Here is an 11,118-nt window from a genome sequence, read left to right on the forward strand (position 1 = left end):
AAAATTCTCCTAATATAAGATCATAACGTCACCAGAGTACTAAAATTTTTCGTTTATAAATCACAAACACATAATGTGCTAGTATTCAATAATCTCATAAACAATAAAATTACACCGTCTATGCTTAGCCCAAGCCGTCTAGTCTATAGAATGGAGTCCCAAACACTTCTACTGCTACTACTCCTGCTAGTCCATAAAGCAGCGATAAGATCTTTAACAACTAAGAGGCCCACTGGTACCCATGTCTTCAATTATTACGATATACATATAGAGCAATCTGAAAAAGATGTATAGGGAGAAGGGGTGAGTTCGACAACTCAGTAAGTAGCCACAAAACCAAGATGCTATAAAATATGCAATGCAGATGTTATGCTATGATATCAATTATGCACAATTAATAAAATAAATGACAATTAATTAGGTGACTTATGAGATGTACAAGCACTTTCTTTTTCTTTCTTTCAAAACTGCTATTTTACCCTTTTGACCCGACGCCACAATTTTTACCGTGAGCAGCGCACGTTGGCTTGTCCCGAAGGACTTATATGCTCATCCTGTCGTCACAGGGGAGAGCTACCAAGTTGGGAACTTCCCTAGGTGAAGGCCACCTGGCCGGTAGCACACACCTTCTCGTAACCGTCCTTCGGTGTGCTTGCCCTGCTACCCTATGCGGTACCGATCGTCACTATAATCGTGTCTCGGGTTAAACATTTAAAACCATGAATGCACATATAACATTTCATATGATCTGTAAACTCATCTGTAACTGTATGCTATGCCATGAATGTACATATAACATTTCATATAATCTGTAAACTCATTTGTGCCATGAACTTTGAGAGCTCTTTTCATTCATAATTGCAGTCATGCATAAATCATGAGATAGGGTAACTGTATCACGTAAAATTCTTAAACAATGACATATAAATAAATAAAACTTGTCATAAAAAAACGAAAGGAAGTGCAATTGAAAACCATGTAAGTGAATCCTTTATAAAATTCCCAACATTTTATTTCAATGATTTATAATAAAATTTGTTGGGGGTTTTGGTGTTGTGTCCCCTTACCTGGCATTGCATGTCCTTATTTTGAATCCGCATCCAACTCACAATTCCTTGGAGAGTTCTCAAATTTTTTATTTCTTCATCCTCTTCTCTTTCTTTCTCTTCTTTCTTTTCTTCTTCTCTCTTTTCTTTCTTTTCTTCTCTTTTCCCTTCTCTCTTTCTTTTCTCCTCTCTTTCCTTTCTTTTCTTCTTCCGGTTCTCTCACTCATCTCACGCTCACTTGAGCTGTGAGCAAATGGGGAAAATTTCCCCCCTTTATAGGATGAAGAGCTGGCCGTATGTGGGACATTTGTCCCACATACACTCTAGCCACCTGCTGAACCAGTACAAGTGTCAAGTAAGCTTGACACATTAGCTGCCCAGGTGTTCACCGAGAAAGCTGTGGGAGCATGCTGTATGCCATCTGTAAATTTAGGTGTCAACCAAGCAGCTTAAACTTGGTCCCCAAGCAACTTCTCATACAATGCCATGTGTCATCTTGAGCTTGGTGACTTGTCAAGCTTTAAAATCCTCATGCATTTACATTAGAACGTGGTCATAAAAATATACAATTAATCCTCAATGAACCTAAACCTTTTGACTACCACATACCCAAAAATCGTGGCTTACGGACATCAGTAACCCATCCAATTAATTTTCCAAATTGCAGGTACTGCAACTACTCGACAGCTTGATCTATTAAACTTGGAAAAACCATAACTCTTTCAATTTAACTCCAAATGACACGAACTTTGGTTTGAAATTTTCCTCATTCCAAAATGCACAACATATCCAAAAATCATAGTAACCCATAACTGTTTGGTACCTCAAAAGTCCCACGAAATTCGGTGCCTCTGTTTGACTGAAATTCCTGTTTTGACACTTGCATCTTCTAAAAATCATAACTCCTTCTCCAAGCATCCAAAAATCATGAAACCACTTTTAAAATCTTCATTTCTCATCATTCTATAAGGTATTAAAACAGTTTTATTTAAGGTCACTCAAATAATTTTCGGCGTCCAAAACAATGTGACTTTTCTTTCAATAACCCACTAAAATTATAACTATCAATTTCCATCATCTTTCACATTAAGTCTATTTACCTAACTCCATATAAATCTTAATAAAATTGCAAATCCTCCTTATCCTTGATAATAAGATCACATTTATTCTAAGTATAAATTTCGGGGTATTACACAAAGAATTAAATCCATAAAAAACAACATGAGAAATTAATGGACTACCTAGGTGCATAAGACAAAAGAAAGAAAATAAAACAATCAAAGTAACATATTTTTATCTTTTTGAAATTTTTTCACAAAAGAAATGCACACGAACGAAAAACAAATGCAAAACAAAAAAAAATGCAATGTAAAGAAAAATAACATGCTCTAGGATTTTCAAAAATAAGCAAAACAACCATTCCTAGACATGTTATTTACTCACCTAAATTTAGGTGAGATCACTACCACTCCCCCTCAATGGGTGAATGGTATCAACCTTCTTAATCCAAACTTTCTTCATATTGGGGACAAATGTGTTACTCTTGTCCAAATCATTTAACTGGGTGATAACACCCCTTAGCATGTTGAATAATTCTTCATGACTATTCCTAAAACGAAAATAATCTCTTTTTGACTCATGATTATTCAACTGAAAACAATTAGGGCGAATGTGCCCAATCTTACCACAGTGATGACATGTAGGAATGAACCTTTGAGAAGGTTGGTTCCTTGCAAGGTAAACAAAGTTGGAGTTGCTTTTAGGTAAAAAGTGCTTAACACGAGAGTACTTACATTTCTTACCCTTCTTACCTCTTGAGGTCGCAGTAGCTGTTTTTTTCTTTTTCTTTAAGACTTTTTTTCCTCTTCTTCCTGAGGAGTGAACAGGAACTAGCTTATCTTTATCCAATGGCTCTTCCAAGTTTTCTGTTTCAACAAAAACTTTCTTGGAAGAAGAAGCAAGGTTAGAGGAAGGAGCAATAATCTTGTCAAAATCAATCCCAGATTTATCATAAGTAGATTTTTGGGTATGCAAAATTTTGCCAAGATTATCATTAGAGAATTTTTCCAATAGAGTTTTGGACTCCTTTAATTCATTCTCTAATGACTCAACTTTATTAGCAAGATCATGATTTTCAGATTTCAATGTTTTACACAAATCAAGATAATCACTCAATTCACCAATTAGTTCATCTTTATCATGTTCAGCCTCTCTGAGTCCATTTAGATTCTTGGAATTAATAACTTGTAGCTCAGAGAATTTCAGAAACAACAAATTATAAGTCTCCTGAAGATCAATTTCATTATCAGAATCACAATCAGAATAATACTGTTTATCAGAAGACATAATAGCTTCACAAAAAGAATTATCAGCAGTTTCGAAACAATTAAGAGTTTGGGACATCTAGAAAGTATATAGGATCACACTCAAGAATTTAATCATTTGACAGAGTGAACCCGCTTTGATACCAATTGAAAATTCTAAAACAACTCCAAACAACACCTATCCAAATGTCTAGGTGTTTCACACAGATTAAACAGAAAAAGATCTAACCTAGTAGTTAAAAGATCAACCAAATATAGATATGAAATATGCAATCAAGAACACAGATATTTGGTTATGAAGAGAAAACCATTTAGAGAACTCTCTAAATGTAAAACCTTTCCGGGGCAGCCAAACCTAGGAAATCAATCCACTATAAGAAGAATAAGGAATACAAGAAGGATTACAAAACCTTTGCAATTGACACTTCCTTGCACACGACAAGCGACCCACTTGACTTCTACAGCAGTAGCCATTTCCAGAACATCCGACACAATTCTTTTATATGATTTCCTTTTACCGGAACTCCGATAGACTTCTCAACCGTAGATTTACCAAAGAAAAAAATAAAACTCTAAGAGATTCAATTTAACGCTCACCACATATGATCTCTCTTAGCACAGCCTCCGACGAACTCTCTAGAGGTGAATATTTGTGCCTCTCTCTTCTATAATGATGTATATATATCAGTACATCAAACCCTAGACCTAGGCCCACTAAAAACATGTTTTTGGGCATAATAGGTACGGGGTGTCCGAACAAGTTAATGGGCTGTCCGGACACGGCCTTGTGGAGCAAAAATAAGGTTTCTAGAATTGCGGTCCGGACACGGGAAAGGCCGGTCCGGACCTGGCATGCAATGAGTGAAACAACATTCTGAAAATGCTGTCCAGTCTTGATCAACAGCTCCGATCGATGGGCGTTTGTGGTCCGATTGAGCTGAAATTTTGTAGAGACATTCATGACACATGAATCTACGTTATGAACGGTGGAGATGTGATTCTGAGCATTCTATATCAGTGTTTGAGCTCATGAACAGTAGCCTCTGCATTTTGGAACTGAATTAAGCCAACACAAGAACTAACAATGCTCATTACAGGTGGGACGTAGTACAGTGTGGAGCAAGTTGTGGGCGCAAAGAATTCCAAATGCCGAAAAGAATTTTTTATGGAGGGCATGTCATGAGATTTTTCCTTCTCAGAGTAACTTACACAAGCGGAAAATTGTAGAAGATCCATTGTGCCCATTATGTGGGAATGCTCCAGAAACGGCTTTACATATTTTATGGGAGTGTCCTTCAGCTATGGATGCTTGGAGTATGGGGTGCCGGAAACTGCAGAAGAAAAGTTCTACAGGGGTCTTATCTTTTCTCCAATCGGTTGAGGATATTTTTATTCTTTGTGCAGAAGCTGAAATTAAGCAATTTATAGGCCTAGCTCGTCGTTTGTGGCTTCGACGAAATGATGTGGTGCATGGTGGCACTATGACCCATCCCACGTTACTGGTTCAACGAACAAAGGTGGCTATAGAAGACTTTGATGCAGCTATCAGGTTGGGAGCAGGGGCGCATGAAGCAAAATCCACAACTGGCCTGAAAAAAAGTAAATTGGGATGCTTCTTTGGCATCTGGAAAAGGCTGGATGGGTTTTGGTGTGTTGGTGTGAGATGAGCAGGGTCTAGTCATTGCAGCTTTGAGTAGAACCTGTGTGGGCAGTTTGGATTCTCTAAAGGCGGAGGCATGGGCAGCTCTTGTGGCGGTCCAATTTTGCAAAAATTTGGGACTTGATCGCCTTCATTTTGAGGGGATGCACAGGGGGTAATAAAGGCCATTAATTCTTCAAACCCGGATTGGAGCAGCATGGGGATGATGGTGGACGATATCAAGCAAGAATTACAGTCTCTTCAACAATGGCAAATGTCTTTTGTTCGCAGGAAGGGTAATCAGGGAGCACATATTTTTTCAAAAATAGCAACTCAGGATTTTATGGATAAGTTATGGCTACATGAGCTACCTGCATGTATTTCTGATCTTTTACAGATGGAGTGATATGCTCCAGTTGGTTTGAATTAATCAATGAGAAGGCAGTTTTTTCTTCAAAAAAAAAAAAAAAAAAATAGCAATTAAATTTTTTTTATTAATTATTAATTGTTATGGACATGAATTTTCTTCAAACTGGTATGGAGGAAATCTAGATTAAATTTAATGTGCCATTTAAATGTTTATAAACAGTTTGCACTATTTTATATGGGTTGGAAGATATTTCCTCTATACCGGTTTGGACGGAATTTCTGCATGTCCAATTGTTATTAATCGTTAATTTTTATTAAAACTTTTTTTTTTAATCAAATTTTGTTATTAATTTTTATTAATCGTTCATCATTATTTTGTTATTAATATTTACTAATCGTTAATTTTTTAAAAAAGATTACATAATTTTTTTTTAACGTGTGAAACAATGGCACGTCAATAAATATTGATGTGTTAAAATGGCACGTCAGTATTTCTTGACGCGGCGGAATGGCACATTAATAATTTATTGACGTGGCATTTTAACACGTCAATAAATATTGACGTGTCATTTTAACACATCAATAAATATTGACGTGTCATTTTGAGACGTCAATATTTATTGACGTGTGATAGTTTACCATGTTACTATATTAAATTATTTAAATATAATTTTTAAAAATTAAATTGAATTTAACTTTAGCAACGTGGCAATATTTGACACGTTGCTATTTCTTGACGCATGGAATATGTGCCACGTCACTAAATATTGACGTGGCACATTCAACACGTCAATAAAATAATTATTGAAGTGCTACTTTTATTGATGTGGCAAAAGGTGGGTTACTGTTTGCCACGTCAAAAACATACCTTTTTTTAGGGTAAATATATCATAAGTCCCTAAGTCAACGCGCCAAAATTAAATAGTTTCAAAGTTTTTTTTTTTCGAAAATTTACTCCATGGGTCAATCAAAATGCCAGAAAAATCCCTGCCGTCAGAATTTGTTAACAGCCATTAGTCTAGGTCAAAACGCACAGTTTTAATTCATTAAAATATTAATTTTTTAAAATTTAAATCTAAAATAAAAAATAAAAAAATTTGAAGCCCACCCGCTGGCCACCCCACCCATTTCACTTCTATTTGAGAAGAACCCAAAGCCTGAATCGATCAGAGAGTGCAAGAAATTCTATGCAAAGCTTGTGGTCTCACGGGCAATCTCAAAAATCCATATCGCAAACAACCTTTTGAGCCTATACGCAAAATGTAATGGTTTAGACCATGCACACCTCCTGTTCGACAAAATGATTCAAAGAACGTGGTGACATGGACTTCGATGATTTCAGCTCATGTTCATGATGGGTCTTTAGGAAAAGCTATGGATATGTTCAAAGGAATGCTTTAAGTGTGTGAGAAACCAAACGGGTTTGCTCATACGTTCCTGTAAGATCTACAAAAGAATCAGATAAGAAACTTGAAAAAACAAAAATCTTCGGCAGCAGAAATCAAACACAAATGAAAATGAAATCAACTGCACAAATCTCCAGCCATAGCCTACATAAGAAAAAAGTCCAAAGATACATTAGCCTCTCTTGGGATAAACCCTTTCCCAAGATTCAGATCCAACTTCAAATCTTGCCCTTTTTGGCTCACCTCCAAAAAACCCCAGAACTTCAAAATGTTTAAAGATGCTCTTAATAAAGCTTGGAGCTCGTGGGTAATTGAATCAAACTTGAATTCACACACTGTAGTGAGCAATCTTCTGAAACTAATTCAGCCTCATCCACAGAACCATCCTTACCCAGAAAATTTGCTTTTGAGCCAACTATCTCTCCCTTCTCGGAAATCCCATCTTCAGCGAATGTGTCCTGTTCTTCTTTCTCCAAGGCCTTTCCAATACCAAAGCTTTCAACAGATTCCTTTTTTAGTTCACCAACAGCCTCTGAATTAAGCGTTTCACAATCCTTGTCGGAAAAAATCCCAGGGGTGGCATTTTCACACATACCCACCGTCGACGCTCCCTCTCTCGGGAATTTTTTTTTTTTTTTTTAATTAATTTTAGATTTAATTTTTAAATTAAATTAATAAAAAATTAATATGCTTACGTGGCAAAACGGTACGTTTTGATGGGAATTAACGGGGTTAAAAAATTTTGACGGCATTTCGATTAACCTAGAAAGTAAATTTTTTTTCAAAAAAACTTAGGGACTATTTAATTTTGGCGCGTTAACTCAGGTACTTATGATATATTTACCATTTTTTTTATAGTGTCCCCAAACAACCTAAGAGAACCTTTCAAATCTTAAATTGGAGTTAGATCTTCTGTTGTAAACGAAATACACCAGAATCATTAAGTTGCGCATGCATGAATTTATTCCCCCAACAACCTAAAAAAACTTTCAAACCTTAAAAAAAAAAAAAAGAGTAGCTAGACAAGACAAGAATATACGAAATGCCTTTGAGAATGGTAGTATCTGGGAAAGCTTTTTCTAGCAGAGCAAAAGAAGATAATCTTAATGAGATAAGATAACATCATTTGACTTGGAGCAGAGCAAAAGAAGACAACATCATTTGACTTGGAGCATTTCAGGCAGTATGAACATCTAAATTTGCGTAGAATGCATCAAATCAATATAATAATTTCGCAACTCAAAACATAATTAAGTGCTCGTAATAGTCATGGCATACAAGCAACCCTGATGCCTGCTGGCTGCTCTCCCCCTATAAAATCCAATAAATTGAATTTGCTTGCTGCCTTGCCTTTAACGTAGGCTAAGGCTTTGTATTTATAATTGAGTTTGTTACAAAGAGATGGAATCAAATACTAAAGCAAATACAATTTGAAATCTATTCTATCAAGTATAATTTGAAAGCTATACAAGATAATAAGAGTTATCTATTTATCTTATTATTTGAATCTTCATCTTCATTATCTGGAAGAGAGTTGGATAAGGAGATGTCTCTAACACGCCCCCTCAAACTCAGCTGTAACGGAGTGATGTTGAGTTTGTCACGAAGAAATCCGAACCTAATTGAGGACAGTGGTTTTGTGAAAATGTCTGCTAGTTGGTCTTTGCTGGACAAAAATCTGATGGTGAGTTTCTTGTGAGCGACCATGTCACGTACAAAATGAAAATCGATCTCAATGTGTTTTGTGCGTGCATGAAAAACTGGATTCGAAGATAAATATGTGGCTCCTATGTTATCACACCACAAGGTAGGGACTTGTGTGAATTGCAGACCGAGTTCAGAACACAAAGAAAGTATCCATAGGAGTTCAGCTGCTGTGTTTGAGAGTGCTTTGTACTCGGCCTCTGTGCTAGACCGTGCGACTGTCTGTTGTTTTTTACAACTCCATGAGACCAGATTTTTTCCAAGAAATATGCAGTAACCACCGGTGGAACGACGATCATCCCGGTTGCCAGCCCAATCAGCATCTGTGTAGGCTTGAATTGAATTTGAAGGTGAGTTGTGGAACTGGAGACCAAACTGAATTGTGTGTTTGAGGTACCGAAGTAGCCGCTTCACTGATTGCCAATGAATGTCTGTAGGTTTATGCATAAACTGAGATAGTTTGTTCACACTGAAGGAGATGTCGGGTCTTGTAATACATAAATATTGAAGAGCTCCAACTGTGCTACGATATAGTGTTGGGTCTAAAAACAAACTGCCTTCAAAAGCTGAGAGATTCGTGGATGAGGCCATGGGAGAAGTTGCTGGTTTTGCCTCAGACATTTTTGTCCTCTTCAGAATGTCCAAAATGTAACGATGTTGGGATAACAGAACACCATGATAGCGGGGAATCACTTCAATGCCTAGGAAGAAATTTAATTTTCCCAAATCTTTGACAGCAAATTCAGTGTGAAGATTTTCAAGTAGCTCAGATATAGCAGCAGGTTTAGAAGAAGTAATCAGTATATCATCTACGTAAATAAGTACAAACATGGTATACAGTTCACTCTTGAATATAAACAAAGAGGTGTCTGATTTTGACCCATAGAAGCCGAGACTCAGGAGTTTATTGCTAAGTCTGGAGAACCAAGCCCTGGGGGCTTGTTTTAAACCATATAATGCTCTTTGTAATTTGCACAGGTGAGAGGGAAATTGAGGGTGTACAAACCCAGGTGGTTGAGACATATAGACTTCCTCAGATAAATTTCCATGTAAAAAAGCATTTTGAATATCAATCTGGTGTATTGGCCAGCCAGCAGAGATAGCAACAGAGAGCACAATACGTACCGTTGTGGGTTTAATGATCGGACTGTAAGTTTCACCATAATCGATTCCAGGCTGCTGATGAAAACCTTTTGCGACAAGCCGTGATTTGTAGCGATCAATTGATCCATCCGCCTTCCTTTTCAACCGAAAGACCCATTTGCACCCAACAATGTTTTTGGCTGTCGACGGTGGAACAAGTACCCACGTTTGGTTCCTGAGAAGTGCATCAAACTCCACATTCATAGATTTCCTCCAATTTTCGTCTTTGACAGCTGATGAATAGCAAGTGGGTTCAACCAAAGATGGAGTGGATTCGGCAATGAGTGCTCGAGGAAGGGGATACCGAACAGTTCCATCTGTGAATTGTTTTGGTTTGGAGATGTTGTGTTTGGCACGAGTGATCATTTGATGATGAGAGTTGGATTGAATATTGGGTGAGGGTGATTCAATGGGTATTGCAACTTGTGAGAGAGATGGAGGTGAGGCGATAGAAACAGAGGATGAATCTGGAAGAGATTGTGAGTAGGTGGGTGATGTGGGTGAAGATGATGTAGTGGATAAAGATGGAGTACTTGATGACGTAGGTGCAGGGAAATTTTGGTTGGACTCTAAGGCTGAATTTTGGCTGGACTCTAAGGCAGAATTTTTGGGAGAGTGAGATGGGTCAACCGGAGGTATGAATTGGGCTATGGAAAATGGCCGGATCTCTTGATTTTGTGTGGGTAGTTCTGAAGGGGCCTCAATTTCACAAGGAAAAATTGATTCATTGAAGCGGACATCTCTGGAAATATAAATTCTGCCCGTGGATAAATGTAAGCATTTGTAACCCTTGTGTAAAGGACTATAACCTAGAAAAAGGCATTGAATAGATCGAGCTTGAAATTTGTTGGAATTATATGGACGAAGGTTTGGCCAACATGCACACCCGAAAGTGCGAAGAAAAGTGTAATCAGGAGAGCATTTAAAAAGAATTTCAAATGGAGAATTATTTTTAAGAACGGATGTTGGCATACGATTTATGAGGTAGCATGCAGTAGAGAAAGCATCATCCCAAAATTTTGAGGGCATTTTTGCATGAGATAATAAGGCAAGACCAGTTTCGACAATGTGTCGGTGTTTGCGTTCAATTGAACCATTTTGTTGGTGTGTGTGTGGACAAGAAACACGATGAGAGATGCCAAATTGAACAAGAATTTTATTTAATGGACGATATTCTCCACCCCAATCAGATTGAACAGATTTGATAGTAGAGTTAAAATAACATTCCACATTAGATTTGAATTTCAAGAAAATAGAGCTAACATCACTCTTACACGACATTGGATAAAGCCACGTATATTTGCTAAAAGCATCCAAAAAAGACACATAATATTTGGAGCCAGATCTAGAAAGAACTGGAGCTGGACCCCATACATCGGTGTATATTAATTCTAGAGGACACGTGGCTATGGAATGTGAAGAATGAAAGACGAGCTGCTTGCTTTTGGAACTTAGACAAGCGGAACAAGGAGACATCGATTTATTTG

Source organism: Corylus avellana, chromosome ca1, assembly GCF_901000735.1.
Source record: "Corylus avellana chromosome ca1, CavTom2PMs-1.0".
Lineage (NCBI taxonomy): Eukaryota > Viridiplantae > Streptophyta > Magnoliopsida > Fagales > Betulaceae > Corylus > Corylus avellana.